The sequence below is a fragment of the Nomascus leucogenys genome, chromosome 7b (assembly GCF_006542625.1).
Source record: "Nomascus leucogenys isolate Asia chromosome 7b, Asia_NLE_v1, whole genome shotgun sequence".
In the NCBI taxonomy this organism is placed as follows: domain Eukaryota; kingdom Metazoa; phylum Chordata; class Mammalia; order Primates; family Hylobatidae; genus Nomascus; species Nomascus leucogenys.
In genome coordinates this window covers 108,592,963-108,613,932 of record NC_044387.1, presented here as the reverse complement: position 1 = coordinate 108,613,932, position 20,970 = coordinate 108,592,963, and positions in this window count along the sequence as shown.

Below are 20,970 nucleotides of genomic sequence, written 5' to 3'. Positions count from 1 at the left end.
AGATATTTATCGACTGCTTACTGGAGCATTGTTACTGGCATTGGAGAAAGAGCCAAGAATCCTAAAAAGAAACAGCCCTACCTCCACATCCCGCCCTGTGGTGCTAACACTGGCGAGGAACAGGGGAAGTCAACACATAAGATATATAACAACACAAGGACGCTACTCAAGCCGCTCCAAATTAACATGACATTGGAGGTCCTAGCTAGCACGATAAGTGAATAAAAAGAAACAGAAGGCATGCAGATTGGAAAGAAACAAACACGTCACAATGTGTAGGCAGCATAATTGTCTTTGTGTAAAATCCCAGAGAAACTGCAAAAAAAGCTGCTAGAACAAAATAAGTGACTTCAGTAAGGTTGCAAAACACAAGGTCGATGTACAAACATCAATCAGATTTCTACACACCAGGAATAAACAGCTGGAGAGCAGAAATTCTGCAAAAATAGTGCCCCCGCCGTGCCCACGGTTCAGCCTGATGAGGGGCTTCATCTTCATGACTGTCTGCCCTACGTGTATTGAACTAGCTTAGCCAGCCTCCACAGTTATGTAAGCCAATTTCTTGTAATAAATCTCTTTCTCTCTTGCTGTCGAGAATAGATGATCTAGATAGAAAGATAGATGATAGATATAGATAGATAGATGATAGATAGATAGATAGATAGATAGATAGATAGATAGATAGATAATAGATAGATTTTCTACTGTGTTTACATTTGTGGTTGAACTTTGACTAAATCCATTAAAGAAAAAGGTGATAAATAAACTTTATCAAAGGTGGCAGAGCTTGCAGTGAGTAGAGATTGCACCACTGCACTCCAGCCTGGGCGACAGAGCGAGACTCTGTCTCAAAAAAAAAAAAGGTAAGAATCTCTGTTCTTTGAAAATGACTATTAAGAGTAAAAATACAGGCCAGGCACGGTGGCTCACGCCTGTAATTCCAGCACTTTGGGAGGCCGAGGCGGGCAGATCACGAGGTCAGGAGATCAAGGCCATCCTGGCTAACATGGTGAAACCCCATCTCTACTAAAAATACAAAAAATTAGCTGGGCATGGTGGTGGAGCCTGTAGTCCCAGCTACTCGGAGAGGCTGAGGCAGGAGAATGGCGTGAACCTGGGAGGTGGAGCTTGCAGTGAGCCGAGATCGCGCCACTGCACTCCAGCCTGGGAGACAGAGCAAGACTCTGTCTCAAAAAAAAAAAAAAAAAAAAGAGTAAAAATACAGTCTATAGACTGGAAACTAGCATTTGCAAATCATTTCTCTGATAAAGAATTTACACCCAGAACATATAAAGAACTCTCAAATTTAATAAGAAAAACCCTAAGTAAGAAAATGGGCATAATATTCAAACAGATTCTTTATCAAGAAAAACATCAAAATGGCAAACGAGCTCATGAAATGATGCTCAGTATCATTAATGATTACAGAAATGCAAGTTAAAATCATGGGATACTACTAAATACTGTTAGAATGGCAAAAAAAAAAACCCTCATAATGCCAGTTGCAGCTGTTGATGGTGAGCACCTGAAACTCATACGTTTTGTATGAAAATGCAAAATGGTACAGCCAGTTTCAGAAAGAGTCTGGCAGTGTGTTATGACAATGAGACTGTTTATATCATTATTGTGATGGTGTTTCAACTTCTGTGTACATCTGTCAAAACACACAAAACTATGAAAAAGGGAGAATTTTACTGTATGTAAATATATCTTAATTGATAAATAGGATAAACAGGTATATATAATATTAGGTTGTGATGGATGCTAAGAAAGAAAAGTGAATTAGGCAGAGGAGATATAAAATGGTCAACAATGTTGGTGAAATTTTAGATGGGGGTGAGGGAAGAAAGATGACTTTTGACAGAAGTCCTGAGAGAAGTCTGGCATATTGAGGAAGAATAAGATCAATGTGGGCAAGACAGGGTGAGTAAGAGAGAGAGGTAGAGGCTGAAGTCAGAGGGTTGAGTCAGAGGTGAAGGGGGATGGGCATCAGGTAGAGCCCAGCAGGTCACAGCAAGGCTTTGACAATCGCCGTGAGTGAGACACAGAGCTCTTAGACAGTTTGGAGCAAAAGGCTGACATGATCTGGCCTACCTGCTAACAGAGTCTCCTCTGCCTGCTGTGTTGAGTAGAAAGAGGCAAAAGTACACTAAGAGGACTGGCTACGGGGCCAACCCAGGCAGAAGGTGGTGGTCTGGGTCAGAGGTGAGGCAGTGGAGTGGTATAATGTGGTCACATCCTGGATATATTGTGAATGTAAAGCCAACAGCTTTCTGGTAAACTGGATGCAGAATGTGTACGAAAGAAAGGAATTGAGAATGTGGAAGGTAGAAAGATGTTTGGTCTAAACAACTGGAAGAATGAAATGTCTTCATTGAAATGGAGAAGACGACAGGTCAGCTGGCATGTGTGCAGAAGGCATGGATGTCAGTCTGGCATATTGATGTTGAAGAGGCCTGTTGTACAGACAGCAGAGATATGAAATAGGCAGTGGGATATCTGAGTCTGGAACTCAGTGAGAGGTTCCGACTGGGGGTAAACAGGTGGGAATCATGCCATAACAATAATATTTAAAGCCGTGAAGCAGGATGAGATCACCAGCGAAAGAGTATAGATAGAAAGAGAAGTCAGGCCAGGCACGGTGGCTCACCCCTGTAATCCTAACACTTTGGGAGGCCGAGGCAGGCGGATCACCTGAGGTCAGGAGTTCGAGATCAGCCTGGCCAACACAATGAAACCTCATCTCTACTAAAAATACAAAAAATTAGCTGGGCGTGGTGCCAGGTGCCTGTAATCGCAGCTACTCAGGAGGCTGAGGTGGGAGAATCGTTTGAACCCGGGAGGCAGAGCTTGCAGTGAGCCAAGATTGTGCCACTGCACTCCAGCCGCGAAACTCTGTCTCAAAAAAAAGAAAGAAAGAAGGAGAAGTTCAAAACTGATCATTGAGACAATCTATGCATCAGAAACATAGTTAAAAGAACACACAGATCAAGGAGCTCAGCTAAGCATGGTAAATACGCTTATGAGATAGGGAGGACGATAACGCCATCAAACAGGAGCGAAGCATCTCTAAACCTGAACTAGGTAAAAATGTGAGTATGAAAAATGTCACAGTTGAAATGAAGAAGAAATGGTTCATATAAACAGTAGGATACACACAAGCTAAGTGGTGAAACCTTCCAGAGGGCAGCAATAAAGGAGACAGAGGAGATAGAACAGAAAATCTAAGAGAAATACAGGCTAGAAATAAATGTGCCAGCATCAAAATTATGAGTCTCGAGAGCAGAGAAATAAAAATGAAGCTGAGGAAGTATATAAGAATTAATGGAAATGAATTTCTCAGAATTCAAGAAAGATGAATGATCTTAAGTAAAACAGCTCACAGAGGACCAAACAACTGAAAGGAAGAAAAAAAAAGCACACTCCGATAAATTCCAGGAAAATTTGAAAATATCGTATACAAGAACAAACTTCAGAAAACTTTTAAATAGAAAAGATCATCTACAAATGAGCAAACCAACACATTGAATGCAAACAGATAATGGAAAGCCATTTTTACCATTTTGAAGGAGAATCATTTTAGCTAGAATTTTTTACCTAGCTAAATAGTCCATTCCTTGTAAGATTGTAATAAAAATATTCTCAGGCATACAGTTTTTAAAATGTTTGCAGTGGAAAGATATGTACTTAAGAGTATCCTCAAGAAATTGAAGACAACATTCAAGTATGTTATAAGCGATATAGAAAGTAGAGGTTATACGCAGTAATATGGAAAGTAGAAGTTATTTTTTAAATTGTTGTCTAAAAAAAAAATAAAGCCAGGACAAAATAAAAGAAAATGTATTCAAGTTAATCCAAAACTAAAATGAAGACATTATCAATATGATATGGCTGTGGTGGGGGTGTGGACTAGTAGACCGTAGGACATAAATATATGTTAAAGTATTTTCTGATTAAAGAAAAGGAAGAGATAGTTATCAATAACAGGATAACTGAGGCTCAAAGGATGGAAAAAGAGAGACGAAGGTAATATGAACCAAAGAAGTCAGGGGTAGAAATCTCAGTATCTGACAAAGATTTTACAGTAAAAATGTCATGCTGGAAAAAAAAATATTAAACATGTACAAAATATTTCAGGGAATAATAGAACAGATTCTCCACCATGCCTACCACAAACACATATGTGTAACTAACTATAGGATTACAGTGTATCAAGCAACAATTAAATTGTAGGGAGAAATCATGACGTCAACGATTGTAGTTGGAGATTACAAAATATCCTTTTCAGAAAATGGTATGTCAAGCAGACAAAAAAAGAAACAGAGGTATTGAAACCTATCAACAAAATTAAGACACCTGAGCTATAATACACCATATACAGAACACAGAATATTTGAAGTCTCACTAAATACCAAAGAAGAAATTTAACATCTCATTATAAATCGAGTAACCATAGTTATAATAATTTAGTTTTCTAATCAATATCTTGAGCTCATATATTGTATTTTATTCAATTTTACAAAAATTACCTGACAGTAAAGATTGAATGATGTTAAAAATAGCTATAATGTGTCAAACCTTGAGAAAAATAATTATAGTTATTTTAAAGTGATTATAAATAATAATTCACAAAAAATTACAAAATTTTAAAATAAGAGTGATTCAATGTTCCCACAAGTACCTATCATTTTTATGGCAAGTTTAAATTATATCTGTCTTAAAGAAGAATTTAGATTAATTGAAGGAAATATTAGGATTACATTTTTTTTTCTGAGAGCTGAAGGTGTTGCGGAAATATTTTAGCTGTTGAGTTAAATATCAAGATCTGACACTGAATTTATATACCATCCTGTCCTTTACTGAAAACGCAATGGATCTGTCCTTCATTTCATCGTGCGCCAAGCCAGTGGGGTTAATACTGCTCCTTCTAGAGTCAGCGGCCGTCATATGCTCACCTAATGGATTTTCGCAGGGCTTCCATTTATTACTCTAAAAAGCAAAGACACAAAGTTACATAGCAGCCTGCATTCATCTGTAATATCACAGCTAATGTCCTCTCTGGTATGTGATTATTAAGTTCATTGCCTTCAGTAGCCCCTTCACATTTACTGCCTTTGAATACCAGCTGTGTAAGATTACAAATTCTAGTCACAGCAGCTTATCTCCACCCTAGGTGCTGCTTTCTGAAAAGCAGGTTCCGAGTGAACAGGCATCGTTAGGTATATTTTCTTCCCCTACACTGGTTTTAAAAAGCATTTGGATTTTTTTAAAACAAGTAAATTTCTTATTGATGGCAAAAATAATAATTTTGTTTATGTTGTACAGTATACAATCAGGTGATAGAATCAATACAATGGTAAGAAGCAAAGCAAATACATGACATCACCCATTAATTCCAGTGGAAGGATAAGAGCAAAAATACTTCATTTTAAAACAGCCCATGTGTTAACTAAAGTAATATGCAAATACTCTGACAATCATTGTCTGCTAACTGCAATGAGTGATTTAAAATATTACAAAAGGGCCGTTATAATCTATCAAATTATTCATAACTACTTACTTGCCAGCTCTAATTTCACATTAATATTTGCCATTTGCCTAAGTGATTCTAACCAAAATGAAGTCCAAACCATTTAAAAGGTTATTTATTAATTAGGCAGTTGATTGATGATTATAGAGTGGAAAATTGTGACAATGTTTCAAAATTCTTGCTTCTCATTGTAAAAATGACAATTTTTCATTCAAAGACTCTAGACTTTCCTACAGTGATCGTCACGAAATTTATTTACTAGTCTGGGAGTTACTGGGCCTCTGTAATAAAACATTCTGTCAAGTTCCGTTTACTTAAAAAAAACACAAACAACAGAAGAAGTTGCTTAATCTCAAGCTTTCCACTGAAATATTTTTTCTGTAATGATTCAAACAGAAAATACAGGTCTGTGTGATAAAGGAATTCAGTGCTCAGCACTTGCTGGCTCCCTTCAAGGTCATTAATCCCATCACCATAATAGGTGCATAGGACTATTCTACCCTCTACGCAGGGGCTGTGGACTTCCTAAGCCGTGAGAGCAGGTAAACTTCCTGAACCGTGCGCCATCCAGCAGCAGGTAAACTTCCTGAACCGTGCGCCATCCAGCAGCAGGCAGCTCATCTTTAGACCCTTCCAGTCCAGTACCCAGGCTTCAAGCTCCTAGTATTGGCATGCTTCACTGTGACTGATTATACACATAGAAAATCAAAAGGCTCTACAAATGAACATGTAATTAATAAGTGATTTTGGAGAAGTTGCTGGATATGTCAATACACAAAACCAAGTGACTGCTGTATACCAGCAATTAACAATTAGAAAATCATCTTCTTAAATTTCATTAAAAATAGCATTGAAAATATCAATGCTACTTTTGTGCCACTTCACCATGAAGATACGTTCTTAGCAATGCACTATCAGACAGTTTCGTCACTGTGCAAACATACAGTGCACTTACACACACCTAGATGGTGTAGCCTACTACACACCTCAGACCTCGGCTGTGTGGTGCAGCCTATTGCTCCTAGACTACACACCCACCTGTACAGCAGGTTACTGCACTGAACACTGTAAGCACTTGTAATGCAATGGTCAGTATCTGTGCATCTAAAAGAATCTAAACATAGAAAAGGTACAGCAAAAATACAGTATTTTAAAATCTTATGGGACTACTGTCATACATGCAGTCTCTGGTGGACTTTAAAAAAAGATATAAAACAGCCGGGTGCGGTGGCTCACGCCTGTAATCCCAGCACTGTGGGACTCTGAGGCGGGCAGATCACAAAGTCAAGAGATCGAGACCACCCTGGCCAACATGGTGAAACCCCGTCTCTACTTTAAAAAAAATACAAAAATTAGCTGGGTGTGGTAGTGTGCACATGTAGTCCCAGCTATTCGGGAGTCTGAGGCAGGAGAATTGCTTGAACCCAGGAGGTGGAGGTTGCAGTGAGCCAAGATCACGCCACTGCACTCCAGCCTGGCAACAGAGCAAGACTCTATCTCAAAAAATAACAATAATAAATAAATAATCTTAAAAATAAAGGTATAAAACATCTTTTCTCTGAAAAACTGCAAAATGTTATTGAGAGATATTAAAGAAGACCAAAATAAATGCGAAGATACACATTGTTTCTAGGCTGGGAGACCAAGTACTGTAAAATATCAATGTTCCCAATGTGATTTACAAATTTCATGGCAACTCCAATGAGAAGCTCCACCTTTTTTGTGCACCTTGATAAACTGATTCTAAAATATAAATGCCCATTACAATAGGCCAAAAATGGCTAAGAAAATCTTGAATAACAAAGTTGGAAGGCTTACAAAACTGACAATCAGAACTTATTTTAAAGTCGAACTATTAAAATCAGTGGGTTATTGGTGAAAGAGTAATAAATAGACCACAGGAACAGAAGAGAGAGTTCAAAAAATAAAAACACACACACACACAAAACAGATATAGATATTCAATGTATAGCAAAGATGTTATTGTGGGGAAAAGCAGTGTTTTAATAAGTGGACATAAATTGGAAATCTACGTGAAAAAAGTTAATATTGACTTCTACATTAGCCATAAGCAGAATAATACAAGACCTCAATTTGAAGGGAAAAGAAAATAGAAAAATATCATGTGCCCATAAAGTGAACAAAAACAGGACCCAAAAATCACTACTGAGAATTAGAATTGAATTAGAATTAAAAACTTCTGTTTATCAAGATCCTGCTGCAAAGTAGGAGAAGATATATGTCATCAATACAACTGAAAGTTCATTATCAGAATATACAAGAAATTCCCACAAATCAATAAGAAAAATGCAAACAACCTTATATAAAAATAAACGAAAGACATAAACCTGGCTAGACCCCAAAGAGAAGACCGAAATGGTCAATCAGGGAGACTTTAGGACGTGGAAGGAGGAGTGGTTGATTATTTTACCATGACAGCTGATGTCAACGGAACTCTCTTGGGCAGACTTCCAGCAAACATATGAAGAGTCTCAACTTAATTCGGGATCAGTAAAATGTCAACCATGCCACAATGTAATACCATTACCAGGATACCTAATTTAAAAGGAAGTCGTACCGAGTGCTGCCTAGAACGAAATCTCCCACACTGCTGCAGGAGGGCTAATCGTGTGTTGGAAAATGTTGGCATTGTTTACCAAAGTAAAATATACATTTCCTGGGGTTCACCAGTTCTAGTCCTAGGGATATGCCCAACTGAGTTGTGTGCTAATGGGAACCCAAAGAAATGCACAAAAGTTATCCATGATAGTATCATGCATAACAGTAAAAGCAACTGGAGGGAGGCTCTACATTCATCAACAATACTGTCGATAGATTGTTAGATGCCCCATGCAATAGACACATTATTCAGAAACGAAAACGAACAACTGCTACAGATGATCCCCAAAAGCACACTATTAAGAAACAGCAGTGCAGCTAAAGGGGAAACATCCTTTTATATTCCATACACATAAAGTTCTGAAACAGCTCAAACTCACCCCTGGAGTCACCAGTCAGGAGAGCAGTTGCAGGGAGAGAAGCGAGAGTGAGCGATGGCAGAAGGAACTGCCATGGCCTTGCAAGAGCTTCCAGCAAACCAGTTTGGGAGCATCCATGCAGACAATAATCCCTTTTTTTCTTTTTTTTTTTTTTTTTTTGAGACAGAGTCTCGCTCTGTCACCCAGGCTGGAGTGCAATAGCACGATCTAGGCTCACTGCAAGCTCCGCCTCCCGGCTTCAAGCAATTCTCCTGCCTCAGCCTCCCAAGCAGCTGGGACTACAGGCGCCCACCTCCACATCCAGCTAATTTTTTGTATTTTTTGTAGAGACGAGGTTTCACTGTGTTAGCCAGGATGGTCTCAATCTCCTGACCTCGTGATCCGCCCGCCTCAGCCTCCGAAAGTGTTGGGATTACAGGCATGAGCCACCACGCCCAGCCTTTTTTTTTCCTTTTTTTTTTTTTTTTGGAGATGGGTTTCACCATGTTGGTCAGGCTGGTCTCGAACTCTTGACCTCAGCATGCATTTTATATTCTTCTTTTTCTTGGTTTTGACTTTCTATTTATATTTTTGTTTTTACTCATTTATAATTTAATATTTTATTGCATATGTTCTTGTTTATAAAATGCTGGGTAGACAAAGGCAAAAATGAGGCAGGAAATTATTAAACATAGAAATAATAAATAATCCCAAATAGTACCATTCTAGATTTTCATTTTAAATGCATTAACTTTTCAGCTGGCAATGTGACCTAAGGAAATGCAGTTATTTTATTGTGGTCTAGTTTCTTTCCCTAAACCAGGAGGGAATTGAGTTGGATACTGTCTGAGGTCCCTTCTACCACCAGGACTTAGCCATGAAATTTATGTTCACGTAACTTGGTATAATATCCTGAAAACATTTTCTGTTAAGTAAAGGATTTCATTCTTGGAAACTTATAGCTAAAAATTATTGATTGAAACTCTCAAGCGAGGCTGTACTATTTTTTACACAAATAGCTAAATATGAATACTATGAATATTTCCCAAGAGAAAAATGTGAAGAGTTGGAATCTTGTAGTCATAGAAATGAGAAAGGCACTAGAGATTTCATGCTGTATTTTGCTTAGTTTAGGAGTCACATCGTGGTTTACAAGAATTTAATACACAGAATAAATAGCACATAGCTGTGAGACAAAGTGCATTAAATTGTGACTTGAGATTGAGCTAGATAAAAGTAACTTCTTCCTACATCTTTGCACACAGAAAAATCAAGGGAAAAAGTAATGTAGCTCATTTGTCTGACACTAAATAAAGTTTGCCTTCTACTTGAGGGTTACATGGAATGCTTTATTTTATTTTATTTTATACTTTATTTTTTGAGATGGAGTCTTACTCTGTTGCCCAGGCTGGAGTGCAATGGTGTGATCTTGGCTAATTGCAACATCTGCCTCCTGGGTTCAAGCAATTCTCCTGCCTCAGCCTCCCAAGTAGCTGGGATTACAGGAATGCACCACCATGCCCGGCTAATTTTTGTATTTTTAGTAGAGACAGGGTTTCTCCATGTTGGCCCGGCTGGTCTCGTACTCCTGACCTCAGGTGATCCACCTGCCTCGGCCTCCCAAAGTGCTGGGATGACAGGCGTGAGCCACTGCATCCGGCCTGGAATGCTTTATTGACATAGCCATACCGTCTAGTAGGTGCCTTGAGATCAATATAAGGAAACAATTGTTTTTTTTTTTTTTTTTTTTTTTTTTTTTTTTTGAGATGTAGTCTTGCTCTGTCGCTCAGGCTGGAGTGCAGTGGTGCGATCTCGGCTCACTGCAAGCTCCGCCTCCCGGGTTCACGCCATTCTCCTGCCTCAGCCTCTCCGAGTAGCTGGGACTACAGGCGCCCCACCACGCCCGGCTAATTTTTTGTATTTTTAGTAGAGACGGGGTTTCACCGTGGTCTCGATCTCCTGACCTCGTGATCTGCCCGCCTCGGCCTCCCAAAGTGCTGGGATTACAAGCGTGAGCCACCACGCCCGGCCAAGGAAACAATTGTATACAAACTTTCCTTCAATTGAAAAATTACAATATTCTTTGGCAATCCTTCCAGTTCAAGAAGATGCTTCTGGCCGGGCGTGGTGGCTCACGCCTGTAATCCCAGCACTTTGGGAGGCCGAGGCGGGCAGATCACGAGGTCAGGAGATCGAGACCACGGTGAAACCCCGTCTCTACTAAAAATACAAAAAATTAGCCGGGCGTGGTGGCGGGCGCCTGTAGTCCCAGCTACTCGGAGAGGCTGAGGCAGGAGAATGGCGTGAACCCGGGAGGCGGAGCTTGCAGTGAGCAGAGAGCAGAGATCGCGCCACTGCACTCCAGCCTGGGTGACAGCGAGACTCCGTCTCAAAACAAACAAACAAACAAAAAAAACAAACAAAAAAAGAAGATGCTTCTAAGTTGGCTTAATAAAGGAGTCGCAAACAGTTGTATTAAACTTCCCAGTTAAGTGAGGTATTTAGAGCCATAGCTACTGCGGTTGATACTGATAATGACCATTACTCTCCTGAACAAGGGAATGCCCCAGCCTGATTGCAGCCTGCATTTTTCTTTTCCTTTCTATTCCTTTTTTAATATTTTGTATCTTTTAGGGTTTTTGTTTTGTTTTGTTTTTATTTTCCTCTCCCCAGCTCTTCAATATGCAGCTTGAATTTTTTTATCTATCGAACAGAGCCTCCCAGTAACAATCTTCAGACACTTTGCAGCTTTCCCCAAGTAGAGATATGGGTCATGCATAAATCTGGTCTTCAGTGTTAAGCCAAGAGTTTTCAGTCCTCATGGACAGGTGCTAAGCAGTTGCACAAAATGCCAAGTAATATAAAAAGAAGATAAAAGGAGATCTCTGTTCTGAAGAGTCACCAACTTAAAGTCACAATCATTTGCAGCGGCTACTCACTTTCCATTTATTCCAGCAATGCTCCCTACCATCGTTTTATATAAGTTAAGATGTCACATTGCTTGTGTCTTGAGACCACAGTGAAAGCACGAGGATGGGGGAGTGTACCATACATAAATGAAGAGTAGATAGGCTTCAGTCTTTGCTTTGCTAACTCCAAATACCATTGTTTCTGAAAGAAAGTCCTGATACTACTAATGAAAACCCAGAGTTCTTACTGTCACACAGCCATCTGATTACACAAGTACTCTTGGAATTCAAATAAAAAATCACAGAATGTGGCTAAATGAGGGCTTTAGGACAAGCCCTACCAGAAGGCAAGTTCGTCAGAAGAGAAACTTAGATGTGATTCCAATTCCTGATAACTGCCTCTACTGATCTATTCTAAGGCCTTTTGTACAACAAATAAAGATATAATTCTTCTTATTCACCATAGTTCATGTTAACATATTTGACAAATCACTTAGAACTTTTTCCAACTTTAATGAGTCTTCCTCAATTCCAAACATTGGGTCTGAATGGAGACAAAAACAAACGTATATAACATTTAAAATATCGACAATAGAGTTTGCTATTTATGAAACCTTAACTATTTGCTGCTTATGTTGCATCTGAGTCAAAAAGTTCTTATTCTATAAATTATGCTTAACTGCAAAGTTCAAGAAGTTAAAAAATTCAACACCATATACACTCATGCATTGCTTAATGACGGGGACACATTCCGAGAAATGCATTGTTAGGCAATTTTTGTCCTTGTGTGAACATCACAGAGTGTACACAAACCTAGATGGTACAGCCTCTGGACACCTGGTGAACACCTGGGTTACGTGGTACAGCCTACTGCTTCTAGGCTACAAACCTGTACTCAACACTGTGGGTAACTGTAACACAGTGGTAAATATTTGTGTATATTACCATATCTCAACATAGAAAAGGTAATGCTTTGTGATATGACATTATGACAGCTATGATGCCATGAGGTAATAGAAGATGTTCAGCTCTCTGTGCAATCATGCAGGACAGTACTATTTAGGTGGCCTATCCCTGACTGTATGTGCACTTCTTTAAAAAGAGTCTAAGAGCCTTAAAGATAATGTAGACTCTTTCCCACTCTTGCCCTTTCCTGATTTCCCTCTTAATATATCAGCACAGCCTTTCCCATGGCTCTAGACTCTATGGCTTCTTCTTGGTTCTTTGTACTCTCCCGCGTGCCACCAGACCCGATGGAGAACAGTTTTGTACAATTCTTGATCACATAACTTCCTTAGTTTTCCTTTATAGTTAGCTGTTCCATCTCTCTTACCCTTACCCTGTCTTCCAATAAAACTGGACAATGAGTACCTTGGAGTCAGGAGGAAGATCTGCTGTCAAGACAACAAAAAGCCAAGCCTGGGTGAGGTTATGAAGTTCAGTTGCATTCAGAAACGCTAGTTAGTATCAGCCCGATGTGACAGAGTACTTACCATTTTCCAGGGCTCTTCCAAGCATTTTACATGTATAGAATCATTTACTGCTCCTATATTTTCACTGAATTCATTAGTATTAGTTTGCCATGAAAGACTGGAAAACAGAAGTTAAATAATTTGTTCCAAGACACACAACTAGAAAATATCAGAGTCAGTTTCCTATGCTAGGGTGACTAGCTGTAGAACCTAAGCTGTTAAACACTAAATCATATGAGCACTCTAAACAAATTAAAAATATTCCACCCATATCTTCCACCCTGCATGGCAGGTTGTGGAGTAGGAAAAGTGATGAGAGGAAAAGAAGGAAGTAGAACAGGAGGAAAATATCATTGTTCAAAAGGCAGTCAAAACTTTAGAAACATCCAGTGAGGAATGGAAAAACAAGGCATTCTGGATTTTCAGCTCACTTTCCCAAGATAGTACAAGTGGGCGTGCCTGTAATCCCGACTACTCGGGAGGCTGAGTCAGGAGAATCACTTGAACCCGGGAGGAAAAGATTACAGTGAGCCAAGATCGTGCCATTGCCCTCTTGCCTGGGCAACAGAGTGAGATTCCGTCTCAAAAAAAAAAAAAAAAGGTGTATTTTCTTATAAAAAAGATGCAAACAGGCCGGGTGCAGTGGTTCATGCCTGTAATCCCAGCACTCTGGGAGGTTGAGGCAGGTGGATCATAAGGTCAAGAGATCGAGACCATCCTGCCCAACATGGTGAAACTTTGTCTCTACTAAAAATACAAAAATTAGCTGGGTGTGGTGGTGCATGCCTGTAGTCCCAGCCACTCGGGAGGCTGAGGCAGGAGAATCGCTTGAACCGGGGAGGCAGAGGTTGCAGTGAGCCAAGATCATGCCACTGCACTCCAGCCTGGTGACAGAGCAAGACTCTGTCCAAAAAAAAAAAAAATGCAAACAAACTTTGAGGACTGATGGCTGAGACTGGGAGAAGAGACTGCAGTTTATGTGGATTTAGGAGTGGAGACTAATAGCCAGAGTCACCATTCCAATGGTCAGTGTCACACACCACCCAGGGATAGACATATAGGTTAGTGGAAGAGAACTCAGAGTCCAGAAATCAACCATCCATTGATGGCCGCTTGACTCTCAGCAAGACTATTCAATGGGAAGAGAGAGAGTCCCCTCAACAAATGCTGCAGAGACAACTGGATATCCCAACGCAAAAGAAAAAAGTCGAGCTTTTCTCTCACAAAAATGGACTCAAACGGCTCAAAGATCTACATTTAACAGCTAGTAACCATAAAACTCTTAAAACAATACATAGGGGTACATATCCATGACTTGTATTTGGCAGTATGACACCGAAACACAAGCAACAAAAGAAAAACAACAGCTATACTGGATGTTATTAAAATTAAGACTTTAGTGTATTCAAGGACACAATCAAAAGGTAAAAAGACTGCCAGGCGTGGAGTCTCACACTTGTAATCCTAGCACTTTGGGAGGCCCAGGCGGGCAGATCATTTGTGCTCAGGAGTTTGAGACCAGTCTGGGCAACATGGCGAAACCTCGTCTCTACTGAAAATACAAAGGATTAGCTGTGCGTGGTGGTGCACGCCTGTAGTCCCAGCTACTTGGGAGGCTGACGTGAGAGGATCTCTTGAGCCCGGGAGATGGTGGTTGCAGTGAGTCAAGATCATGCCACTGCACTCCAGACCAGGTGACAGAGTAAGACCATGCCTCAAATAAATAAATACATAAACAGATTTGCAAGTACTGTATATGACAAAGGACTCCTATAAAGAATATATAATGAATTCTTCTAAGTCAACGATAAAAAGACAATCCAATTAAAAAAATGAGTCAGAGATCTGAGTAGACATTTCTCAAAGAAAGACATGCAGATGACAAGATGACGGACACATACAAAAAAGAGCTCAATATATTGATCTCTTGGGAAATGTAAATCACAGCAGTGTGCTGCCATTTCATGCTCACTCGGAGGACTTTTTGATTGCTTGCTTGTTTTTTGACATGGAGTCTCGCTCTGTCCCCCGGCTGGAGTGCAGTAGCGTGATCTCAGCTCACGGCAACCTCTGCCTCCCAGGTTCAAGAGATCCTCCTGCCTCAGCCTCCTGAGTAGCTGGGACTGCAGGTGCACACCACCACGACCGGCTAATTTGTTGTATTTTTAGTAGAGACGGGGTTTCACTATGTTGGCCAGGATGGTCTTAATCTCTTGACGGTGTGATCCCACCTGCCCTGGCCTCCCAAACTGCTGGGATTACAGGCGTGAGCCACTGCGCCCGGACTGTAAATGTTTTTAATGCCACTTATTACACACTTTAAAATGGTAAAACAGAAATTTTATATGTTTGTTACAACATAAAAATTATATTATTACAATAAAATAAATAAATATATACATATATCACATGCCACCCTAAAATAACGGAGAGAACTACTTGTGTTTCAGTGACGTGAGTCTGAGGTTACATCCAGGCCAGCCATTTTGCAGCAGGGACTGCTGTCTTAGAAGACACTACAGAGCTCTGAGAACCCCCTCCTTCCTTGGCACACATTACCACATACCTGACACCTCTTTTATAAGAGCAAGAGGAGGCCAGGTGCAGTGGCTCATGCCTGTAATCCCAGCACTTTTGGAGGCCGAGGCAGGCAGATCACGTGAGGTCAGGAGTTTGAGATCAGCTTGACCAACACGGAGAAACCCTGTCTCTACTAGAAAAAAAAGATACAAAATTAGCCGGGTGTGGTGGCATGTGCCTGTAATTCCAGCTACTCGAGAGGCTGAGGCAGGAGAATCTCTTGAACCTGGGAGGTGGAGGTTGCGGTGAGCCGAGATCTCGCCATTGCACTCCAGCCTGGGCAACAAGAGTGAAACTCTCTCTCAAAAAAAAAAAAAAAGAAAGAAAGAAAAAGAAAGCACAAGAGCAGAAAAGAATATTTGGGAGACTATGTAATTACCCAAAGAGAACGAGCTTTTACAAAAAGGGGATGTTTTCATCATTGCTAAGGGTTGTATTTACTCTACCAAAATATTTCATACTTTTCCTTTTTTCTTTTTATTTTTTTTTGAGACAGTGTCTCACTCTGTCACCCAGGCTGGAGTGCAGTGGCGTGATCATGGCTCACTGCAGCCTCAACCTGCTAGGCTTAAGCAGACCTCAGCCCCCCAAGTAGCTGGGACTACAGGTGCATGCCACCATTCCCGGCCGATTTTTTAAAATTTTTGGTAAAGACAGGGTCTCACTATGTTGCCCAGGCTGGTCTCAAACTCCTGAGCTCGAGCAATCCTCCCACTTCAGATTCACAAAGTGCTGGGATTACAGTCATGAGCCACTGTGTCTGGCCCCAAAAGTACTTCATACTTTTTATATACGCTTTAAAAAATTTGTCAGCAGATGGGGGCTCTTACTGGTTAAATTGTGTCCACCAAGAAGATATGCTGAAATCCTAAACCCTGGGACCTAAGAATGTGACTTCATTTGGAAATAAGATTGCTGCAGATGTAATTAGTTAAAATGAGGCCATTCTGGAATAGGATGGACCTTCGTCCAATTAACTGGTATCTTTCTAAGAAGACAGAGACACACAGGGAGAACGTTATGGGGTAACAGAAACAGAGATTAGGGTCATGCGGCTGTGAGTCAAGGAACACCCCCAATTAACATTCCCTAGCAGGAGCTAGGAAGAAGAAAGGAAGGATTTTACCCAGAGTCTTAGGGGGGTGGGTGTGGCCCTGCTGATGACTAAATTTTGCACTCCTGGCCTCCAGTGCTGTCAGAAAATACACTTCTGATGTTTTAAGCCACACACATGTGGTATTTTGTTACAGAAGTCCTGGAAAATGAACTCAAGGGTTCGTAGAGAAGATCAGATGAGCTACAGAGGTGTAATTGTGTGTATCTGAGTATTGCATGAGCAAAATGAGGACGCTTGTGCAGAAGAACGGCATCTGAAGTGAGCAAGCCATTACTGTGTGCCTAGCACTGCTCTAAGCAATTTATAACCCCCATTTGATTTAATACCAAGTACCATCTAGCACTCCAGCCATATGAGTTAAGTTCTAATGCTATCCTCAATTTAGAGACAAAATATGCACTAATTCTGTTTAAATAATTATCCTTTCAAGGGATGTATTATTCTGCTCTCAGATTCCTTCTGGTGAATAATGAAGCTTTTTGCCATTATGCAGCTTTCATGGTATTAAGTACTAGAAATTTAAATGTTCAATTTCAACGAGAAAAATAATTGGCAACCCTCTTCTTTCTTCAAAACTTGTTATATCAAAGTTAAATCTATAATAAAAAGAACAATACAGACCTGGTCTCTGTTACATTCATGTAATGTGCTAATAATCACCATACAAAATAAATTAAAATGACTCAAATATTACCCTGATTACGATGCACAGAGAAAAGCCTTTTTAAACTATTATCTTCAAAACAAACACCTGCTTTAGGTATACTGATTACAGGTTTAAAAAAACTAAAACTATAATTTAAATTAAACCCCCAGAGAGCATTCTAGCTTTTCTACTTTAGGAAATATTTCAATTCCTTGATGCCAATAATTATTGGATGTTTTACTCTTATATTCTACCTATTTCTGTTTTTACTTTCTTTGTTCATAAAGTATTTCAAAACAGCTACAAAATACAAGAGAAATAGAAGGGCTAAGAATCTTACAATGCCAGTGTGTCCACACCATGCTTGGAAAACCAGAGGATCTCTCAGTTCCTCCAGACATCTGCTTTACAGTGGAGTGGTTTATTGCTGAATGAATATTAACTTCAGAGAGAGGCAGCAAATGCCATTTCTCCACCTCCAGATTTTTCTAATTCATATTCTTCATGCTGAAAGCAAACACATGGGTTTGAATTTGCTTCGTTCTTGCATACCCTCATTTCAAAATATCAAGAGCTTCCATTGTTTGGCAAGCCCTAAAGCCTAGCGATTGATTTTTGTCACTATTATTCATTATTATCAATTTACACACCCTGTCAACATCAGCAGAGTGGGCTTTAGAATTTAACTGCTTAACACTAAACATGAAGTAACACAAGCACAGGCCCCAGGTTTTACACTTGCACATTTATTGTGCCTGTGAATTTACAATTTTTCCTTTGCTGTAATACAGCATATAATACATCTATAGAGTGATAAAGCTTTGTAATTAATATATAATTAAGCATATAAAACACTGATATATACAGCCAATAAAGTGCTTCTGGAATCTAAAACATTGTGAATTATAAAAGACAGTTAGATTGATAGAAACTACACAGTGAAGAACTTCGCTGTGCAGAGAAGTTCTAGGACACAGGCCTGCAGAACAGCTTCAACAGGAGCCGGGCCACGGCTTCTGACAGGACCTGGTATGAAGACACAGAAGACCACATGGTCATATCCCTTTAGCTCTGCCAACATAATGGAATTACCAGCCTTTCCCCTCCACCCGCTCCCACCAAGCAAAAGGAGACCACAAGAACACACTTTTGTCGCAAGCTGAACAGTACAGAGGACTGGAGATCAGTGGCTTTACATACACAAATATATTTGTTCACACATTCAATTAACAAGTATTTATTGTTAGGTAGTAATGATATTAAAACACAAAAGTCACTGCTCCTGCCTCTAGGAGATCACTCCCAAGTTAGCAGAGTGTGTAGCCATCTATCTCAATGCAGCAGTGTAAGGCATGGGTTAGCTATCAATGGCTGAGTAACAAATCACACCAAAACATAGCCATTTAAAACAGCACACATTAGTGACTCAGAGTTTCTGTGTATCAGGAATAAGGGCATGGCTTAGCAGTGTCCTGTGTCTTGGTCTCTCACAGGGTTACAATCAAAACGTCAGCTCGGCTGGGCAAGGTGGCTCATGCCTGTAATCCCAGCACTTTGGGAGGCCGAGGTGGGTGGATCGTGAGGTCAGGAGTTTGAGACCAGCCTGGCCAAGATGGTGAAACCCCATCTCTACTAAAAATACAAAAAATTAGCCGGGCACAGTGGCAGGTGCCTGTAATCCCAGCTACTTGGGAGGCTGAGGCAGGAGAATCTCTTGAACTTGGAAGGCGGAGGTTGCAGTGAGCTGATATCATGACACTGCACTCCAGCCTGGGTGACTGAGTGAGAAAAAAAAAAAAAAAAAACACCATCAGCCCAAGGTCTGCAGTTTCATCTGAAGACTTGACTGTGGAAGATTCCCTTCTAAGCTTACTCGGTGATTTTGGGCAGCACTCAGTCCCTGTGGGCTCCTAGACTGAGGGCTGCAGTGTCTGCTGTCTGCTAGCAGAGGCCACCCTCAGTTCCTTGCCACGTGGGCCCCTCCTACACAGCAGGTTTCTTCATTATTACATACAAGCCAAGAAGGCGGGAGAGAAAGCCTGCTAACAAGCTGGAAATCATGGATTTTCATAAACTAACCACCTAAGTAGCATTTCATTTATTTTGCTATATGTATTGGTTTAGAATTGAATTATTACTTACAGTCCACCCACAAGGGCAGATTACACAGGCATAAATACCGGGAGGTAGAGATTAATGGAGGCTGTTTTAGGAGTCTGTCTACCAAAGGCACTAAAATGATCTCCATCCCACAGTTACTTTTACCACCAGTAATCCATGCTCTCTAAGATCTCTAAGATCTCGACTAGTGGAGTCGCTTTGCAGCACTGTAAACCTGCGCTTTCTAAGGCGTCCTTTATTATGAAAGTATACTACAGTGGCTGGGTTAGACTATTAGCTCTCCAGTAAGTGCCAAGCTATGGGACACGGGAAAGAAAACTTTGATGAGGCACAGTGACAAAATATATATATATATCATGGAATATGAGATGGTGGCTGAGAGGATGGGCCTGGAGCATAGCCTCTGGAGAGGGAGGGAAACAGGAGGAGAGGTAGCCTGAAGTCTCTATTGCCTGTCTGATATAGCCAAGATATGAAGGATAACATGGATGATAACAAGGCTGCCCCTAAAGCCAGCTTGGCCATGGTTCCTTGGTATTTCTTTTGGCCACTCTTGCCTCTATGCTTGTCCCTGGTGACTAGATGGGTAGAATTTGGAACCATGGGGAGAGCTTCTTTATCATGCCCCACTCTATAAGCTTAGAGAGAGAGATGAGTGGTGTCAGAGCTTCAAGAATAGAAATGCCAATGACAGTTTTCCTTAGGAATTATCATTTAGTGCTTTAAAAATGGTTCTGCCTATGATGAATATTTAATTTTTACCAAACAGCCAGTGCATGCTTGGCTGGGTCAGCGAACTCAGGATGACAACAGTGCATTTTTCAGCATGCTCGGGCGCAGGACTGAGAATCTTTCGCCAGCCAAATCTAGGTGTCATTCCCGCCAATACATCTACTCACGTATTGATTTTCAGTTCTGCTACTAAAGGTAGGCAGCCCACCCTGCATCTTTTGCTTTTCTCTTTGCTATGAATGTATGCAGTGCCAGCTCTGCAGTGGGAGAGGGTGACGGTGTCATATGTGTGTCCCTTCACTAGACCGTAAGCTCCTATTCGTCATCGTGCCCCTATTTCTGATGCATACAAGCCACTCATTAATGATACAGAGGAGGTTAATGGATCATGGTGACATGCAGGCTCTAGAAGCAAATGAAGCAGCTTCCAGGACTTCCAAGGTCTGTTTCTGATCTTAATGAATTTGCTAAAAATAAGGATTTGATTTACCGAGGTCACTGGAGACACGATTTCTGAAATGAAAATCCACTTGACAAAACCATATTATAATAATCTTTTTTTTTTGAGATGGAGTCTTGCTGTGTCGCCCAGGCTGGAGTGCAGTGGCATGATCTTGGCTCACTGCAACCTCTATCTCCTGGGTTCAAGCAGTTCTCCTGCTTCAGCCTCCCAAGTAGCTGGGATTACAGGCACCCACCACCGCACCCAGCTATTTTGTATTTTTAGTAGAGATGGGGTTTCACCATGCGGCCCAGGCTGATTTCGAACTCCTGACCTCAAGTGATCTGCCTGCCTCAGCCTCCCAAAGTGCTGGGATTAGAGGCATGAGCCACCACACCTGGCCAATCCATTTTTTTAAAGAGGTAGTTATTGGTTTCATATTT